This window comes from Rousettus aegyptiacus, unplaced genomic scaffold (genome assembly GCF_014176215.1).
Source record: "Rousettus aegyptiacus isolate mRouAeg1 unplaced genomic scaffold, mRouAeg1.p scaffold_m13_p_7, whole genome shotgun sequence".
NCBI lineage: Eukaryota > Metazoa > Chordata > Mammalia > Chiroptera > Pteropodidae > Rousettus > Rousettus aegyptiacus.
Window position 1 is genome coordinate 49,052,249 of NW_023416310.1, and position 18,428 is coordinate 49,070,676.

Here is an 18,428-nt window from a genome sequence, read left to right on the forward strand (position 1 = left end):
TGTGCTAGAGTAGCCCACAAAGGAGAAGTTGGGAGCTCCTCAAAATGTCCAGAGGTAAGAGGTCCTCTAACTGCCCTGACAGCAAAGAGGAGAGTGGGAGCCATCTTGATTTCCAATGGATAACAGTGTGTGTTTCCTGTGGCACAGATGGGGACTCTTGAGTTATCCTGGAAGCCAGCAGCTGAGGGGCAGACAAAAGTGGCCAGGAGACATTGTGAATAACAGGAAACTTCAGTTTGAAGTCTCCAGCTGGGGGTCTGTGACCCTGGAGGAGCCAAGTGCAGAGAAGGTGGGGAAGATGGACAGGTCAATGTAGAGAAATCATAAAGGAGCTCCCACTGTCCCTTTCCCTATTGTAGATCTCAGGATCTGATTCAGACCAGAACTTAGAAAGGAGAAGTGTGTGAAATTGGATGAAAAATTTAAGTTTTGGTATTTGGTATTGAAGTTTTGGACTTTTGAGTATATGAAGAATTCTGGAATTTGCCTAGGATTTCATCCAGTGCTGTAGAGGGAAGATAAGAGAGAGCCAGTTTACGAGGGAACAATGAGGAAGAAATACAGTGGCTTTCTGCTTACCCCCTATTTAGTCTAGCTCAGTTATGCATTATTAGCATTATTGCTTATTCATGGGTTTTTATTTATGTCCTATTAGCTATCTCTATATTCATGGTCCAGGAGTAGACTGTGATATCCGTTGTAACCTTAAGCAATGTTTTAATGTTTGGTGTGTTAAAAAGTAGCCTCCATTTGGTGAGAGTCTAGTATGCATCAAATATCTTTAGTAACCCTCACGGCAAGCATGTAAGGTTAATGTTTTTCTATTCTAAGGCTGAAGTTTATGGAATTTGCTGAAGATCACAAAACCATTATGTGGCTCTCAGATTCCAAACCTTCTCTCTTGACATGGAAGACAAGCACCTCATTCACCTTTTTGTCAAAAACTTCATAGATTTTTTTGGCTATTCAGTTCTCGTTATGAACTAAGGTAGTTTTGCCAATGCATTTTTGTTGTATGAAGTGAGTGCACTTGAAATATACCTGTCCCCCAAGTTCTTTCTGCCAGAGAAGACACATCTTCTAAGGAACACTTAAATATATATATTTTTTTTACATAATAGTCACTCTAGATAGGTAGATCTTCACACTATTCCTGAGAAACATCTTATGTACTTTTATACCTGAGCATCTTCATTGGTTCCTTCCTGTCTGGGTAATTTCCTCATAACATTGGCCCTCCAGAGTGTACTGTGTTATTTCCTCACTTTCTGCATGGCTAATATTATATTTCCTACATTAAACATTTGGAATTAAGCATTCCCTCTCTCTATCACTTTTACTTCTTCAAATCATCCTTTTCTTTAAAGCTCAATTCAAGTTACAAATGCTCTACAATTATCCCAGTTAATGGCAGCCATCTTTCAGTCTGAATTGATTGTAATTTATAATGTTAGGCATCTTTCTGTGATTTTATGCTTGCCATGAAAAGCGAGGCCCTATTTCAGGGCTTACTGAGAGTTCTTAGGTGTAAGGGAGAGTGTAAGCCCATTCTGTGTGGTGAGGGTAGACGAGGTGGGAAGGTCAGGCCAACTGATATAAGAGGCATGACTGGCTAGCTGGCTGGTCAAATGATTAACTCTAAAGGATGCTGCCCACCTAAATCGATTTCAGCTAGCATCTATCTCCGGCGATCCTTGATGCGAGGATGAAGATACTCAGGCTCTCCGGCATTCAGAAGATAAATATCAAGTGGCTATTCTAGTGGCAGGAGAAAGAAAAGTAAAGAGTCAGAAGTTCATGATTCCAGTCACAGACTCATAGTTCGAGGGTGTCTTTCTGAGTCAATGGAGAATTATAGGAGAGGTTTAGAGCAGAAATTCTCAAGTGAGGGTGATTTTGCCCAAGGTGGATATTTGGTGATGTCTAGAAGAGACACTTTTGATTGTTATAACTGGGTTCTAACAGCATCTGTTGAAAAGAGGCCAAGCTGCTGCTAAAGCATCCAGCAACACCCAGGACAGCCACCTACAACAAAGAATTGTCCTGCCTTAAATGTTGGGAGTGTCAAGGTGGAGAAATCCTGCTCTAGTGTTAAGGCAAAAGGCTAAAAGGGCATCGGGACTTTCACTGACTGGGCTGGGGTTCAAGGCTGGGATCCATTAATTGTAGAAATAGGAACCAACACAAAAATAAAAACTTAGAAACTAATGCAGAGGGCCAATTGGATGAAGAGTCCATGAGCAGTGGTAGAAGGGAAGCTGTGTCTTCATGCTAATATAGTCGTGCAGCTGTCATTCAGGTTAGCATGGCCACAGCTAATGATCCCCCGAGCTCTCTCAGGGTTAGGAGTGCCTAACACGCCTATTGTGAACTTGGAAAAGCTATAGGTGGTTAATATTGGGGGAGTGAGGTGGAATCAGTAGGACTGAAAATGGCCTCTCAGCATTTCCTACATAATTTAAGGACAGGAACCAGTTCTTATACATATTTATATCCCTCCTAATGCTTAACTCAGTGTTCTGTAGTTATTCAATTAGCGCTCATTAATTGATTAACTGATTGATGAGTTCCTTAATTGGTCATGCTTTTCACATTCATGTATGCTCAGCACCACCAGGACAACTTGGAAGAATTAAATCCCCACCGAGGACCCTGGCAATCATATCACAAGACTTGGATTCAGTTCTGCATTTAGATAGAAATAAAACAAGCACACACCAACCCTCTGGGTAGCAAGTAGCATAATCTGCTTACTTACGGCTAGGCCCCATGAGAAATGAAAGTGATAGGCAGTAATTTCAGTGATGAATTACAGAACAGCTTCATTTAGCTCACTCAACCTAGACAAAGCATTCCATCAGCCTCTGGAAAAATTAATACACCTTAATTTGAATTAGTGGATAATTTCAGATTGGCTATTTTACATGTCTAGCTGCCTCTTCTCTTCTTAGGCTAACTTTTTTCCTCAGCCTATCTGGATCTGCTCAACAACACATTTTGATCCTAGTTCTGGAACTTAAATATTGAAAATAGATATTCTGGATGCTAAATATTGAAGGAGAAATCAATGGACAAGGGTTGGATCTTTACCCTCCCGACAGATGACTAACCTTGTCCTCTTCACAAATGAAGTCTTTTTATTGGATGAGAATAATATATTCCAGGGTTTGCCTTTGGTATAGGTTTTAAGTCTGGTATCTGACAACTTTCAAAAGTCTTTATTTCTTCCCTGCCATCAGATACTCTAAAAATGGATAGAGCAGAATGTTAGTAGATTATTGCCTATGCCACCTGAACACAGAGCACTCATGGCAATGCATTTTGTGCATTTTCTCTCCCTCTCCCTTCCCTCCTTTCTTCTTCTCCTTCTCTCTCTCTCTATTACCCTCTAACTCCTCCTCTCCCTTTTCTTCTCCTGATATTATTACATTGCTTTCTGTCTTTGACCCTCCTGTCTCTTTCTTATAATGACCCTTAGGATTACACTGGCCCACTCAGACAATCCAGGATGATCTCCCCATCTCAAAATCCTTAATTTAACCATGTCTACAAAGCCCCTTTTATTATGTAAGGTATTCACAGGCTCTGGAGATTAGGAGAGGGACATCTTTAGGGGCCATTATTTAGCCTATGACAGTAAGCCTAGGAGTGGAAGAAGAGGGATAAGAAAGGAGGAGCCAGACAAGAAAAATAGAGGAAAGCAGCTTGCAAAGAGACAACCACGAGTTTACAGCAGGATAGTCCCATGAGCTGCAGCATCCCTAGATACTTGAGTTGTAGAAAGGTACCTTTCAACAGCTGGTGGCTAATGGGTGGAAACTTCTATCCGAGAGCTGCTATGAGCTCTCAGAGAATAGTAAAAACATCGTAGAGAAATTTAGGATTAAGATCTATTTTGATGTTTTTTTTCCCCCCTGTGGGTACATATATAATTAGTATTTATAAACATGTCTTTTTACCATGAATCATTCTCATAATGCTTGTTTATTCTGAGTGTGTGCAGATGTTTGGACGCCAAGACTTCTAAAAGAAAAAGAAAAATATTGGCCAATGTGATATTGTGATTTATAATAAGAAATATATGTTTGGTCTTAGTCTCATTTAGAAGCAGAGAGCTTCTGAAACCCTTGGAATTTTCTGAGTAGTGAGAAAGAGAAAGATGTCTTTTATTATGTTACTGAGGTGACTTTTGGAAAGCCCCTAGGTCACCTAAGGACTGGACTCGTTGCCAGGAGAAAAATCCCTGTGTTGGAGGGTTTGAACTTTTAGTCCCACCCCTCAATCTCCGGGTGAGTGAGAGGGGCTGGAGGTTAAACCAAAGCAAATGGCAGGTAATTTAATCACTCTTGCCTAAGTAATGAAGCCTCCATAAACACGCAAAAAGGATTGTGTTAAGAGAGCTTCTGGGCTGGTGAACACACAGAGGTGTGAGGAGAGAGTGGCATGCTCAGAGAGGAGGTGGAAGCTCCCTGCCCTTTCCCACATACCTTGTCTTATGCACTCCTTTCATCTGGCTGTTCCATAGAGATGATAGATAGATAGATGACAGATAGATAGATACGTAAATATATGTTTACATAAATGTGTGTGTGTGTGTGTGATATATAATAAATAGTTAATCAAGTAAGCATGGATGAAAAAATGGGGTTCTATGGATAGTAACCTCACAGGATGATCTGATCTTAAATTCTTAACTGAGCAGATCAAGGTGGGTAGTCAGGCCCTAGGCATGAAACTTCTTTACTAAAAGGTTTATCTTTGCCTTAAGCCAGCCCTGTCCATTGTTTCTGTGCCTGTAGTTTACACACCTTTGAAATGCCCCCTTTTAGACCCCTCTCCAAAGTTTTCAAGAGAGCACACAATCTTAATTAACTATTTTGTAATCTGATCACTCCCTTGCTTTCTTCTACCTTCTTGTTATCTTCCTTATGTGCCCCCCCCCACCCCCACCCTTAATTTCAAACGTGCAAAAGAAACTGTAAACTGTTAGTTTCTAGAGCATTTGAGATCTTGCTCCTTAGCATATGTCATAAGTTTGGCTCAAATAAGCTCTTATAAAAATTCTCTATAGGTTTGGACACTTTTTATATTAACATAAGTAAGCAAGTTTCTTGAGTTCTGTGAGCCACTCTAGCAAGTCAATCAAACCCAGAGAGGAGGTTGTAGAAACCTTCAATCTGTAGCTGTAGGTCAGAAGAAGCACAGGTGGTAACATGGGCTTGTGACTGATGTTCGATTCATAGGGGGAGGGGGAGGAAGTGTTTTGCAGGACTGAACCCTTAACCTGCTGGATCTGATACTATCTCCAGGTAGATAGTGTCAGAATTGAGTTGAATTAGAGGACACTCATCTGGCGTTGGAGAATTGCTTGTTAATCTAGGGATCCCTGATACCCCCCCCACCAGCCCCCCAAAATGAACACACGTTGGAATAATGACCAGAACATTTAGCAAGGTATCAGAATATATCAGATAAGACAGTACCCCAGATATTGCATCTGGTGCTTATAGTATGTAGCAGATAACATTGTGACAGTTGTGGGGTTGGAACAGAAGACCCCTAAAGTAGAATAAATGATAAGAAGAAGGATAACTCTAAACCAACCAACAGTCCCTCCCCCCTACACCCACCCCCACCACCATGCATAATCTGGTTGCTGACCATTTATATAGGGCTGACTTGGCCTAAGAATGACAAAAGAGGACGATACCAGTCACATCTCAGAAGAGTCCAGTATGTGTGCTTCAGAGTCCTAATTTTGGCTTCAGGGTTCTATGATTCATTTAAACTGTGCCCAGGTCACTAACAGAGTTTCACAGATGGCAGTCAGGCTATACTCGTGTGATCTCTAATGGAAAGGGGTTGACTTCATTTTTTGAAATTTTATGTTTAGTAGCAGAAATATCATTTATGTTTAATAGTTTTAAAATGCCAATAGGATCTGTTTAAATATTACAATGGAGAGCTCTTTCTTCAAGAAGGACGGACCTATGATTGGGGATCACGAAAGACGAGATGAAGTACATCAAGAGCATGACTAATAACTTCAGTTCTTAAAAAATAAATCTACCTATCTCTCTATGTACTTATTTAGCTTAAAAAGCTACAGTATCATGCCATCAAAATAAGGGACAGAGGTTATGTGAACTAGAAAGTCAAAACTGCCACATTGCCATCCTCCTGATAAAAAGCAGTGGGAAGGTGATGTGTTGCTAAGAATTTAATTTAATTTAGCCTTTGTGTAGCCAAACTGTAGCCATTAAGAGACTTAGTATTTGAAAAGTAATAATTTTTGAATGATCTTTGAGTAAGAGTCCTCCAAACAGAAGGACAGTACGTGCAAATGTCCTGAGAAGGGAAACATGCTTAGTATTGGTGAGGAGCAGAAAGAAGAGCCAGCAGAACATGGGGACAAAAGGGAGGCTGGGGAGAAAATTTCTGAGTAATAACCAGGCTAAATTTTTGAGCAATAGCTAGTAATAGCCAGGCTAGGGCTTTGTAGGACATAGTGAAGATTTTGAATTTTACTTTAAGCAAAGGAGTGACACAATTTTTTTTTTTATCTCTTTGCTACCATCTGGCAGATGGACTGTGGCTGGGAGAGATAAGAGCAGAAGCAGGGAGACTGGCTGGGTGGCTATTGCATTTGTTCGGTGGGAGAAGAGGTGGGTCGGACCAGAGTTATAGCAGTGCAGTGGTATTAAGGAGTCATATTTGTGATGTAGTTTGGAGGTGATCCCGATGGACTTACTGCTGTGTCAGATTTAGGGTGTGAAGAAGAGAAAGGAATCAAGCTGTAGAAAGAGCCCCAGAGAACACCAATACTTCGAGAGCTGATTGGGCAGGAGATGTCTAAATGGGACAATAATGCAGTGCCACCTCCACTAAAGATGGGACTGAAGACCATGGCCACTGGACAGATTGTGGAGCAATTAGGAAAATAGTTCTCTTCCTATGTACAGAATTAAGATGTGATTTTCCCATTATGTTTTATTCTTGAAGAGAGGGAGACTGACTGCTGGGATAAATTGGACCACATCCTCCATAGCTATACAGCAATTGTATAGTTAAGCCCCACCAAGACATATGACATGATCTCCTGTGATAACTTAGTGAATAAAATGAAAATATATTGAGTAATAATAAAGGAATTTGTAATTTATTGAGAGAATTTGCCCCAAGTGCCAAATGGCTCTACTTCAGCTTGGACGGATGTTTCTTATAACCATAGAAACCTGCCCATAGCTATGATAAAGGGCTTGCTGATTAAATTTGTGTATGACAGAAAGCTGCAAAGAGACATAAATATGTAAAAGACAAAATTAGGATCCAAAACCATTTGAATCTGTATCTAATAAGATTTATTTAACAAAGGGTCATGTAAGGTCTTACATCTGGGTTCCAAAAGAACAACTGAACAAATGCAGATGTGGAGAGTCAGTGATGGGCAGACATATCTATAAAAAGACATTTAAGTTTTAGCATCCAGAGAGATCAATATTTGCCCGCGGTGCAATACGACTTGCGAAGAACTTAATGCGATCTCAAGTGGTATTCAGGATATACTATCCGAAGAGAGATATTAGTTACATCATATATGGTCTCTTAAAAGCCACAACTTGAGGATATTGACAAACAAAAAAATAAAAGAGTTTAACCAAGAGAGAAATTGGAAACCACATCTAAGATATGGAAGACTCGGGTTCAGAGAGGCGCAGAGACTGTAAAGTAAATAAGGTGATAAATGTTTGATTGTCACCCTTCACTCTTGGTAGAAACAGATCCTTTTAGCATTTCCTTGCCCTATAACACCTTGGCTTCATTTCCTCGTGGACATGCAAGGGACAAGTGGACATGGACAGGCAAGAGAGGGAAACCCAGTGGGAAATTTGGCGCTCCACCATGCTCTATCCAGAGGGGATGAAAGTGAATAAGAGTTGTGATCCAGATGAGGCAGAGCACCTTGGTTCCAAGGAGCACTGTTGTGGTTTCTCAGGTGCACCCCACCCAAGGATCAGAGGGTGGGGCGGAGAGCTAGACTGATCTGGGCAATAGGAAGAGTGCAGGAGGTATCTAGGCACAGCCACATGTGGCCAGTGTGGAAGTCAGAAGAGGGATGTGAAATGTGTTCATATGAGCATGACCCTCTTATTGAGTGCTTGGGCCAGGTGGTGGAGGGTGACAGAAATAGGATCATGTCCCAGAAAGGACACTTAATGGTGCTGTTGGAGGATCCCAGGTACCCACACGCATTGGGATAATCTTTGTCTATATCTCTCATCACATGTTCAAACAACATAGTTTAATTTAGTGTCACAATGGAAGGAAGGAAAAATACTACTTGTACATGTAAATTCAAAGAGAATTTTGTTAAAATATTTGTGAGATTAAGATTAATGTTTTTCATCCCTTACTGATTCTATGAGTGAGTGACTTAAGTGGAATTAAAATAGCATATCTGAATAAAATAAAATTAGGGGAAGAGCTAATTTATGCACCAAATTTTACTAAAAAATGAAGTCTAAATATTTATGTTCAGTCATTAATAAAATATAGCTTCAATTTTTCCATGATTAAAGGATGATTGTATCCACAGGCTTGCTTAATCTTGGTCTGACATCATTTAGTATAATATAATAAACCAAATTGAAATTTTATTTACAGAAGTTAATGGGGTCATAACCCCACACAATATTTTGTAGCCAAGTTGCATGTTTGTTGAGAAAAGTAGGATTTACAGTGTGAACCACTAATAAGATTGAATCTCTCCTATTGTGTATTCAGTAAGTCAGATTTTAATCATTGATGTTAGGACCCTTCTAGGAGACCATCGTTTTGATGAAATTATATCAAAATGAGATTTGAGATTTCTTTCAAGTTTGTTGGCAAAGTAAAACTAGATTGTTTCCAGCATAAAGATTTGGTTGTAAACAAGTCATACCCCAGGAGCTAAGACAAATTGGATAGAAATGAAAGAAGACACCTGCATTTAGGGACATCTCATGGGGATGGACAGTCATAGGGCTACGTAGATCATCTGTAGAAATTCCCTCAAGCATAAGAAGTCATACACCTACCCGGGAGAAGGGCCAAGGTGGAATAGATCATACACCTGTCAGAAGCTAAAAGGCAAAAATGTCGATGGCAAAAACAATGAGATTTGATTGTTGAGTTTGGCAGCTCAGGATCTAAATTCACAGATTCACAGACTCCAAGCCTGTGATGAGTGCCCCTTTTGTATGCCCTGGGCATCTTGCTGGAACAAGAGCTAGTCTAAGAAGAAATTCAGGTTCCCAGAGGCAAATGTGGGCTAATGTGGGCTATTGTACACGGCTCCAGCAGATGGCAGATTGGGGCATTAACATCTCTTCCAACTTCCTCTTGGTGTGCTCTCCTCTTCTACAGAAGCTGGGAAGCTGAAAATTAATGTCCCAGACTTTCCTGCACTTGGATGATAAGATGCACTCACACAAGACCTGAATTTAGAACTGAGCTCTGCACGGAGGGAGGTGGCAGCATGCAAGTTGCTGATGTGGTTCTAACTGGCATGTAACTGCTTGGTCGCGAGCTCCACTGGTGGCAGCTTCGTGATCCTCAGTTAAAACTGGAGTGGTACTAGATCCTGAAGCTAGCATGGGATATAGTGGTTTCTTGATCCACCAACTTTCTAATTATGGCACAGGTAGCAATTCTAGTTAGTTTTGTTCCAAAAGTCATTCCTGGAGACCCAGCCTAGAACCTGCTTCTCTAACCTTACCAAAATTTTGGAAGCACCTTATTTCTTTTATTACATTTTTCCCCCTACTTATGTGCAATGGGATCCTGACTGATATCACAGCTCTCCCATGTGACCAATAATTCTGGCTAATCATTCTAGTGTCTGGAAACTCAAACCAGTACTTCCAAGAGCAGAAACATATGCTGAGGTATTAACAGTTTGCTTTTCTCTGTCCCACACTTCACTCTACCCCACTTCATGCTTCAGAGGTAGCTTTCTTTTCAAACAGCACTCAAAGGAAGCAAACGCGCGGACAACGAAGAGCCACTTTCTTGACTCTTAGATTTTTAAACAGTCTTGCAAATCTTTGGTTAATAGCATAGTGAGACTTCAAAATAAAAAGTATTTCCCTTAATATTATGGGAATTAGGTGAGTAAAAGGGAAATACTTTTTATTTTGAAGTCTAAAAAAAAAAAAAAAAAAAGAAGAGTTGGCTCAAAAGAAACAAGGACCAAGCCCAGAGAACCAATGGTATAGAGTTTATGCCATAAAATATGGAGTTTGAAAACAGTGTATGATGTCTTGAAGTTTTTCTTCTCTAAATGAGATAAGCATCCAATCAGCAGGAAGGGAAAACTAGAGAGGATTTTATGAGAACTTGGATGCTGCCAAGATCCTCAAGAACAGACTCAGGCCCTTGTCTCAAGTTTCAGGTCCCACACATGTGATGGGAACCCACACCATATTTTAGGATCAATATGAGAGCACAGAATGCATCCTTGGGACTCACTTGTCAGAGCAGAGCCCAAGAGGTGCAAGCCTCCCTCACTCAGCATAGCTCCTGCATGGCAGAGGGGCAATGTCCCAGCAAAGGGTAGGGGCAGACCTGCCTGAGGCTAACTTCCTACAATCAGCACTTCCCAGCAGAGGGGTTTCTGGGAAGCTAAGGTGCCAAAGCCTGGGAGAGACCCAACAAAGTGTTCGCAAGTAGGATATCTCAGCTACAATTAATTAAGACCACTGTCTCTTTCTTCTCCACCTGGCCCTCAGTCACAGTTCCCTTATGCTGAGTGGCCATAGCCTGTTTGGCATCTGTGTAAAAGAACGCTGCATTGAGGAGACATTCCAGTCATGTGTGTGGGGATGTGTTTATGTGCTTGCTGGCACTTCCTTGTATAGCCATCCTGGTGTAGGAATAGCTTCCAGGAATAATCTTATTACTTTAAATTGTGCCATCTCCTCTGGCATCACAATAGGAAGATGCAGAGTCAGAGAACATATTGTAATATAAATGAGCCCTATGGTGCCCAGAACTACTAGAAAAATGTGGGTAGTGGAGAAGAAACAATAAATGAAATGTTTGGCACCAGAAGCTAATTCGTGGGAAATTCTTCCAAGCAACAGATGTATAAAATTGTAAACTGAGAATTTGGTTCTCATTGCCATCTTTTCAACATGGAACCTCCCTCCTCTTGAAAACATATTCAATTGTCTGTCTTTTTTTTTTAATGGAAGTTATACAAAATAGAATTTAGCCAAATTTCTTTGTTGGTAAGGCACAAACTTGTATTAATACTACTGAGAAAGTGTGTCTGTGTATGAAGTCATGTGTCTTATTGACCATACTAAAGACTGATTAGCTTTCTATTTTATTTAAAAAATAATATTCTAAAATTGTTGTCATATAAGAGGCAATCAAAAAATATGCCTCCCCCCTAAAAAAACAACAAAAGTATTATTGAGCAAAAACAACTAAAAGTAGTTTTCTAGATTTTGGGCCGTTTGCAGTATGTCAGCTTTTACAAATGTGCAATTTGTTGTGATTCCTTTTCTCCTTTTAAGTAAAAATACACTTTTGTTCCTAATTTTGTAGGTTTTTTTAATTCTTAAAAGAGACCCTTCAAATTATGTAAATTGTAGGACCCATAGAACCAGAATGTATCCCTAATTTCCAGCATAGAGTTCCTGAACCACCCAAAAAGGCTGCAGAAGTTCTGAGAGGGCTCTATCGCAAAGAGGTCCCTGCTCAGGGTGAGGAAGGTGCAATACGAGTGGCACTTATGGCCTGAGGCCAAGGCGGGGACACGGACACCAACCGGAGAACCTATGTAGAAATGAGCACAGACCAGTGAGGAGAGAGGGTGACTTGTAAAGCAGAGGTTCCCGCCTCAATATTGGGATGATAGCTCAGCCTCTCTGCCCTAAACCTCGTCCCAAGGAAAAGGACAAAAAGAAAAGGAAGAATAAAATCTTGAATTGCCTTAAAACTCAAGATTTCTAAGCTACCTTGAATTGGCAAGATTATGCTTTCAGTCATTAGTAAAAATACTGTCTTTGGGGTGGTTCCATAGTATAGTGGTTAGCTCAGGCTTAACATGAAGAAGGTCCTGGGTTCGACCCCCAGGTGGAGCCACAGGCCAGGCCCCGGGTGCGCTGTGGTGCTCTTGGGTGCTCCCAGGTGCTCCCTGGGTGCTTGCACAGTGAAACAACAGCATCCATAGGTCATGGGTGGAAGTAGGGGGTGGGGATCAAAAGAAGGGGAAAAATACAGTCTTGACAGCTACTTTTAGTTCAATTACACAGAAATAAAAAAACGTATGCATTGAAATTCTGGAATTAGTGACTTAGAAAAGTTCATCCAACTCCATGAGTATTTTGGCTCTCCTCTGCAATCTTCAAGTCAAGCTCCAGGGGTGGAGACTGCAGAGCAGGGTTTCCTTCAGTGGGATATCACTGAGAACTGGTGAGGTGGAGCGGATCTGTATAAATGATCTGCCTGCTGCCTTGAATTTCCTGCTGTTGCATGTTTTTTAAAAATTCTTTCTTGGATCTTTTAATGCAAAGTTTGAAAGAGCCACAGAGGGACCACTATTCACTGCCATTTTGAACAGGAAGTTAAGGCCATTAACTGAACTGACTCACCAATATTCACCAAAGCTACTCATTTCTTGGGGCTCAGTCCTGACATCGGAGGCTGCAAAGTGTACATGAGGTCGGGTCTGACAAAGTGTGATATCCCTCTGGTTTTCCAGTCTCTCTCCCTAATCTTTTCAGGAGCCTGACATGGCACAGCACATTCTCCCTTATTTCTTATGTGGTCATGTTTTCTGAGCTCAGCTTATTGAATCAGTGTTTTCATTCCCTTCCTCATTATATGTTACTAATTCTCCAAAAGGTATGGCTAATAGCAAGGTTAGATCTGGAAATGTACCTCAAGCAAGAATGTCATAAGGGGTCCCTTTGTGATGATCGCAAAAATAAATATGCCTCTAGCTGGAGAAAAATGTCAAGGTTTTCCTTTATTTCCTGGAAAGACCAGAACCCCTGAGGGAAATGAGTCTAGTTCCAGCAGACATTTTTCGTTAGGTAAAAATAATTTCTGAAGTGCATCTTGTTTCTAAAAGCAAGAGATACCAAGAGCCTTAATAACACTAGATATAATTCAGAAGAAAGGTTGCCGGGGAGGGGCTTTCTTCTTGGGGACTGATTTCTTTGGCCTTTAGGATGTGATCAGGCTGGTAAATACAAAAATATATCACTTCTAAGATTAGCTTTGAGCAAGAACGAGGAGCAGAGTAAAAAAAATCAGTAAAGGAGAATTTGCAGCTTGCACAAGACTAAGGCATTTGCATTTCTTGTTGTCAGGGGCTGCTATGCCTGCTGGGAATGGAAAGGGAAAGCTGCTTGCTTTCCTCAGCCCCCCTGCAGGCTTCCTTCCTCTGCAGCCAGCCAGGAAGACCACTCAGCAGATAATCAATAACTAATCATAAAATAGAACAGTTATAACAATATACTGTAATAGAAGTTATGAGAATGTCTTTGGAGCCTCTATTAAGTAAGATAAGGGTTACTTGAACACAGGTGCTGTGGTCAACCTGATAACTGAACCACCACTAAGTGACTGACAGGTGGGGAGCGTACACAGCATGAATACACTGGATGAAGAGATGAGTCACGTCCCTGGTGGGACAGAGCAGGGTAGAGCGAGAGTCCATCACACTGACTCGAAATGGCAAGCAACTTCAAACTTATGAATTGTTTATTTCTGGAATTTTTCATTTAATATTTTCAGACCATGTTTGATCGTGGGTAACTGAAAAACTGAATAAGGGAGGACTACTGTAGGCGCTCAATAAGTGATTGCTATTGTTATCACCAGCTGATCTGTATTGTTTCTTTTTTGGTGAAAATTAAGTGAGGTATTAAAGTAATTTAAATAAGTTACTAAATATATATATATATTTTTTAAATTAAGTTTATTGGGGTAACATTGGTTAATACAATTATATAATTTTCAGGTGTACATTTTAAGTTAACATCTGTATATTCTATTGTGTGTTTACCACCCAAAGTCCAGTTTTCTTCAGCTACCATCTATTCAATTGCCTTTACCCACTCACCCTCCCCCTACCCCACTATATTTGACCTCCTTTACCCCATCTACCTCCCCCCTCCTCCACCACCCCCTACCCTCTGATAACAACTAGTCTATAGTCCATGTCCATGAGTCTTTGTTTGTTTGTCCTGTTTATTTGTTGTTTTTAGGTTTGTATCCCACACATAAGTAATATCATGTGGTTTTCGACTTTTTCTGTCTGGCTTATTTCACTTAACATGATTACCTCAAGGTCCATCCATGTTGTTGCAAATGGCTATATTTCATATCTTCTTATGGCTGAGTAATATTCCACTGTATATATGTACCACAGCTTCTTTATCTAATCATCTATTGTAGGATGCTTCGGTTGCTTCCATGTCCTGGCCGCTGTGAATAATGCTACTATGAACATTGGTGTGCAAATATCTTTATAGATATGATTTTTTAAGTCTTTGGGGTAAATACCCAGTAGAGGGATCACTGAATCATATGGTAGACCAATTCTTAGTTTTTTGAGGAACCTTCATATTGTTTTCCATAGTGGCTGTACCAATTTGCAGTCCCACCAGCAGTGTATGAGGGTTCCTTTTTCTCTGCATCCTCTCCAGCATTTATTATTACTTGTCCTGTTGATTATAGCCATTTTAACAGGTGTGAGATGGTATCTCATTGTGGTTTTGATTTGCATTTCCCTAATAGCTAGTGATGTTGAGCATCTTTTCATGTTTGTTGGCCATTTGTATATCCTCTGGGGAGAAGTGTTCAGATCTTCTGCCCATTTTTTGATTGAATTGTTTGTTTTTTGTTGTTATTGTATATGAATTCTTTGTATATTTTGGATATTAGGCCCTTATCGGAGGTGTTGCTTTCAAATATATTTTCCCATTTGGATGGTTGTCTCTTTACCTTGTTGACGGTTTCTTTTGCTGAGCATAAGCTTTTTAGTTTGATGTAGTCCTATTCATTTATTTTTGCTTTTACTTCCCTTGCCTTTGAGGTCAAATTCATAAAATCTTCTTTAAGTCCAAGGTCCTTAAGTTTCGTTCCTATGTTTTCTTCTATGCGTTTTATTGTTTCAGGTCTTATATTACAGCAGCTTTACAGCAGCTTTTCATCTCTCATGCCATTATATGTTAAATATAATGTTTGGTTTATTTAAATAAGACATGTTACAGGATAGCTGCACAGTTTTGGGAATCATTTTGATCATTCTATTGCTGGTGATAGAAGTCAAGTTTATAGTACATGGTACTTTTTTGGTTGCAAGTAACGGAAACAAAACTCATATGTTACATATACAAGTTTACCTATATAATTATAATTATATATAATTTATGTAGAATTCTATGTGCAATACGTGTATAATTATATATTTACATATGTAGTATATACGTAAAGAAAGATATAGTAGTTCACAAAAACTTAGAAAGAAATATGAAAAATAGGAACTGGAGCCTTAGGGTCTGAAACTGGGTACTCAGCACCACTAACATTGTCATTGTCCAGTTTTTATCTCTTCTCATCCATTGGGAACCATAGTCACTGGCTGTGGCTGCCAAGCCACCATTAGCAGTGAAAGCTTATTTCTCCCCATGTCTACTTGGATCACATGACCACACCAGAACAAATCACTTCACAGGGCAGTGTGGGCTTATGATTAGCCAGGCCTCGTCTCATTGGCTACTTTGGTGGCCTGGGAGCAGAAGCCTTTAACTGAAGGAGAAAGCGAAGTTTGCTAGGTAGATAAATGCAGCTACCTTAGTCTGTTACATTCTATGTCATAGCTGCCCAGGACTTACACTGACTTATTCTTATACTCACAATTTCACAATTCGCAGCATAACACAACTGTCACAGGTGAACTCACATATGCATTTACCCCACTCCTGAAAGGGATAGCACCCCAAACAACATTGTTACCTCATCTAGCTCCAAGACCAGAACCCCTGAATGATGGATATGTCTGGTTATACGGCTTCTTTTAGTCTGTCAATTTATGGCTAATTGATACATCTAACCACCCCCAACAGACTGAATAACCAATAGTGGAGGGAAAACAGGAAAACCACAATGGGACCTTCCATTTACAAAGGGGAAAACTAAAAATGCATGCGATGTGTTGGACTGGTCCACAGCGTATCCTCTGCTTCTACGCCTGGTCGGCCAGTCCAGCTTCCCTGACTCTCATCCTGGTAAGGTTCCCCGTATCCAGTCACCTACAGCACTGTGGCTAAGAAACATGCAGAGATCATTCCTCTTTAGGGAGCTGCTTTAGCAGTCCCCTTCCTGTTGATTTTGGAGCCTGGGAATTATTTTAGCAGTTGAGTATTATGGGCTTTTTTTCTGAGCTGGGTTTTCTTTATTAGTTTAACTTACTTAAAAACCTACCAAGATACCAGTCTATTCCATTCCTGGGAAAATTTGTAGCTAGTAACCAAAGCACTACATTCTAATATCACAGTCTTTAACTCTGGACAATGTCCTGTTCTGTCGCAGTTTCCATCTCTTAGCAATAGGCTTGGGGGCTCTGCCCATTAGACCAAATGTCAACCTGCTACTGCCATGGCTCAGCCTAAAGCAAGAGACCAGGCAAGGAGGCAGAGCCCATCTCCTCCTCGTCCCAGTGTATAAGTCAATGGGGAGTATTTAGCAGTGGGAACAATATCACCTCTGATAGGCATAACATACTCATCAGGAAATGTTTGTGGGTGGTGGGGTCAAGGTCCCTTTTTTCTACAGCCCCAGATTCTTGTCTTACATCAAATATCAGAAGGAAAAGGCACAGCAGGAGCCTTACTGGTGGGAGAGAGGCCAAGGATCAGGCTTTCCCCATTTCCGAGGATAGGTCTATACTCTATCATGTACACTCTGTTTCTATTATCACCTGCTTTTACTTACAGAGAATTTAACACTCACCCTCACAGGTCCTGGATTACTGGTCACAGGAAAAAGGTCAGCTCCATTCTGCTGTCTTTCTGCTTCTATCACATGGGTCAACTTGGATGAGAGTTTGTTTCCTGCAGGATCTTCCTGAAGGTCAGAAATGATATTTAATCAGTTTGCCTGCAGGACCAAAACTTGTTAAAACATTGAAAGAGCTATAGCCTCTTTTCAGTTCCTTCACTACCCTCCACCCTTCTCTGGTGCCCTAGCCCCTCCCAGTACCTCGTAGAAGACCCCACAACCAACAACTAAAGAGTCAATGTGGCATCCAGCAGAGCCTCGGGGTCCAGCTCCACACCCACATCCATTTTAATTGGTGGACCCAGGGATATACCAGTTGTTAACCATATTTCAAATGTCATCTTTACTGAAATCCACAAGAAGTAGCCAATAATCTTTAATGATCTGATATTTCCTGCCCAGGCCCCTGAAGTTCCATGTAAGGAATATGATATGAATCCCAATAAATAGTTAACAGTTTAACCATTTTTTTTTTCTTCCTGTAGTATATTAAAGGGATCTGAGCCAGGATAGAATGAAATACAGTGCACACTTCTTTCCACACCCCGAGTAAGCCAAGTTTTATATTTAAGGTCATACTTTAAGGTCTATGATTTGAACACCTCACTTCAGGTTTGAATTTTGCATTAATTAATGTTTTAAAATTGTAACTTAAGCCACCTCTGTCTAATTTAGGCATTAAATAGTGTTTATTGGAAAAATACCAGTTCTCAAGGAGTAAAAAAAGTAAGAAAATGACTCTAAGTTTTCAATAAGATGCCAGAAAATTTACATTTGAAAGAACGTTGCATTTTAACATGGCCTCTTTGAAACACTTTGTGTTTATTCCAACCAAACCATCATTGCTCAGATTTTATTTTTGGACTAACTTTGAATTGCTTTTATAACCCATATTGCATTCTTTTGAATATCTGAATTATGCCAAATTTTTGCCCTTTGAAAGTAGATTTGATTTTCTTAGAAAATCGTTTGAAATCACATTTAGTGAATGAGGTAACTTATCAAGGTGAGCAATATTGGTTTGGGTAATGATTTTTTAAAAGTTTTGTTTTTTTTTTTTGTAGCAGAGTCTGAAAAGTAGAGGCAAATTATTCTCTTCTGATTACTTAAAGTTCTTCCTCTCTTTGCCCAGTGAATTGCTAACAAGTTGATAATAATTGGTTAATAATTGGCTAATTGAGAGCCAATTGAACCAGAAGATGGGAAGTTGTGGAGAAAACTATCAACTTATGGTTAGTGTGCTGTATTGTGAAAGTATGGTTCTGGCAGAAAGAGCTTTGGAGTAAAGGAGATCTGAGTTCAAATCCTGCCTTCTTCAGGTGACCTTAGGCAAGTTATATTTCCCTCCTGGAAGCTGGTTTTCTAAT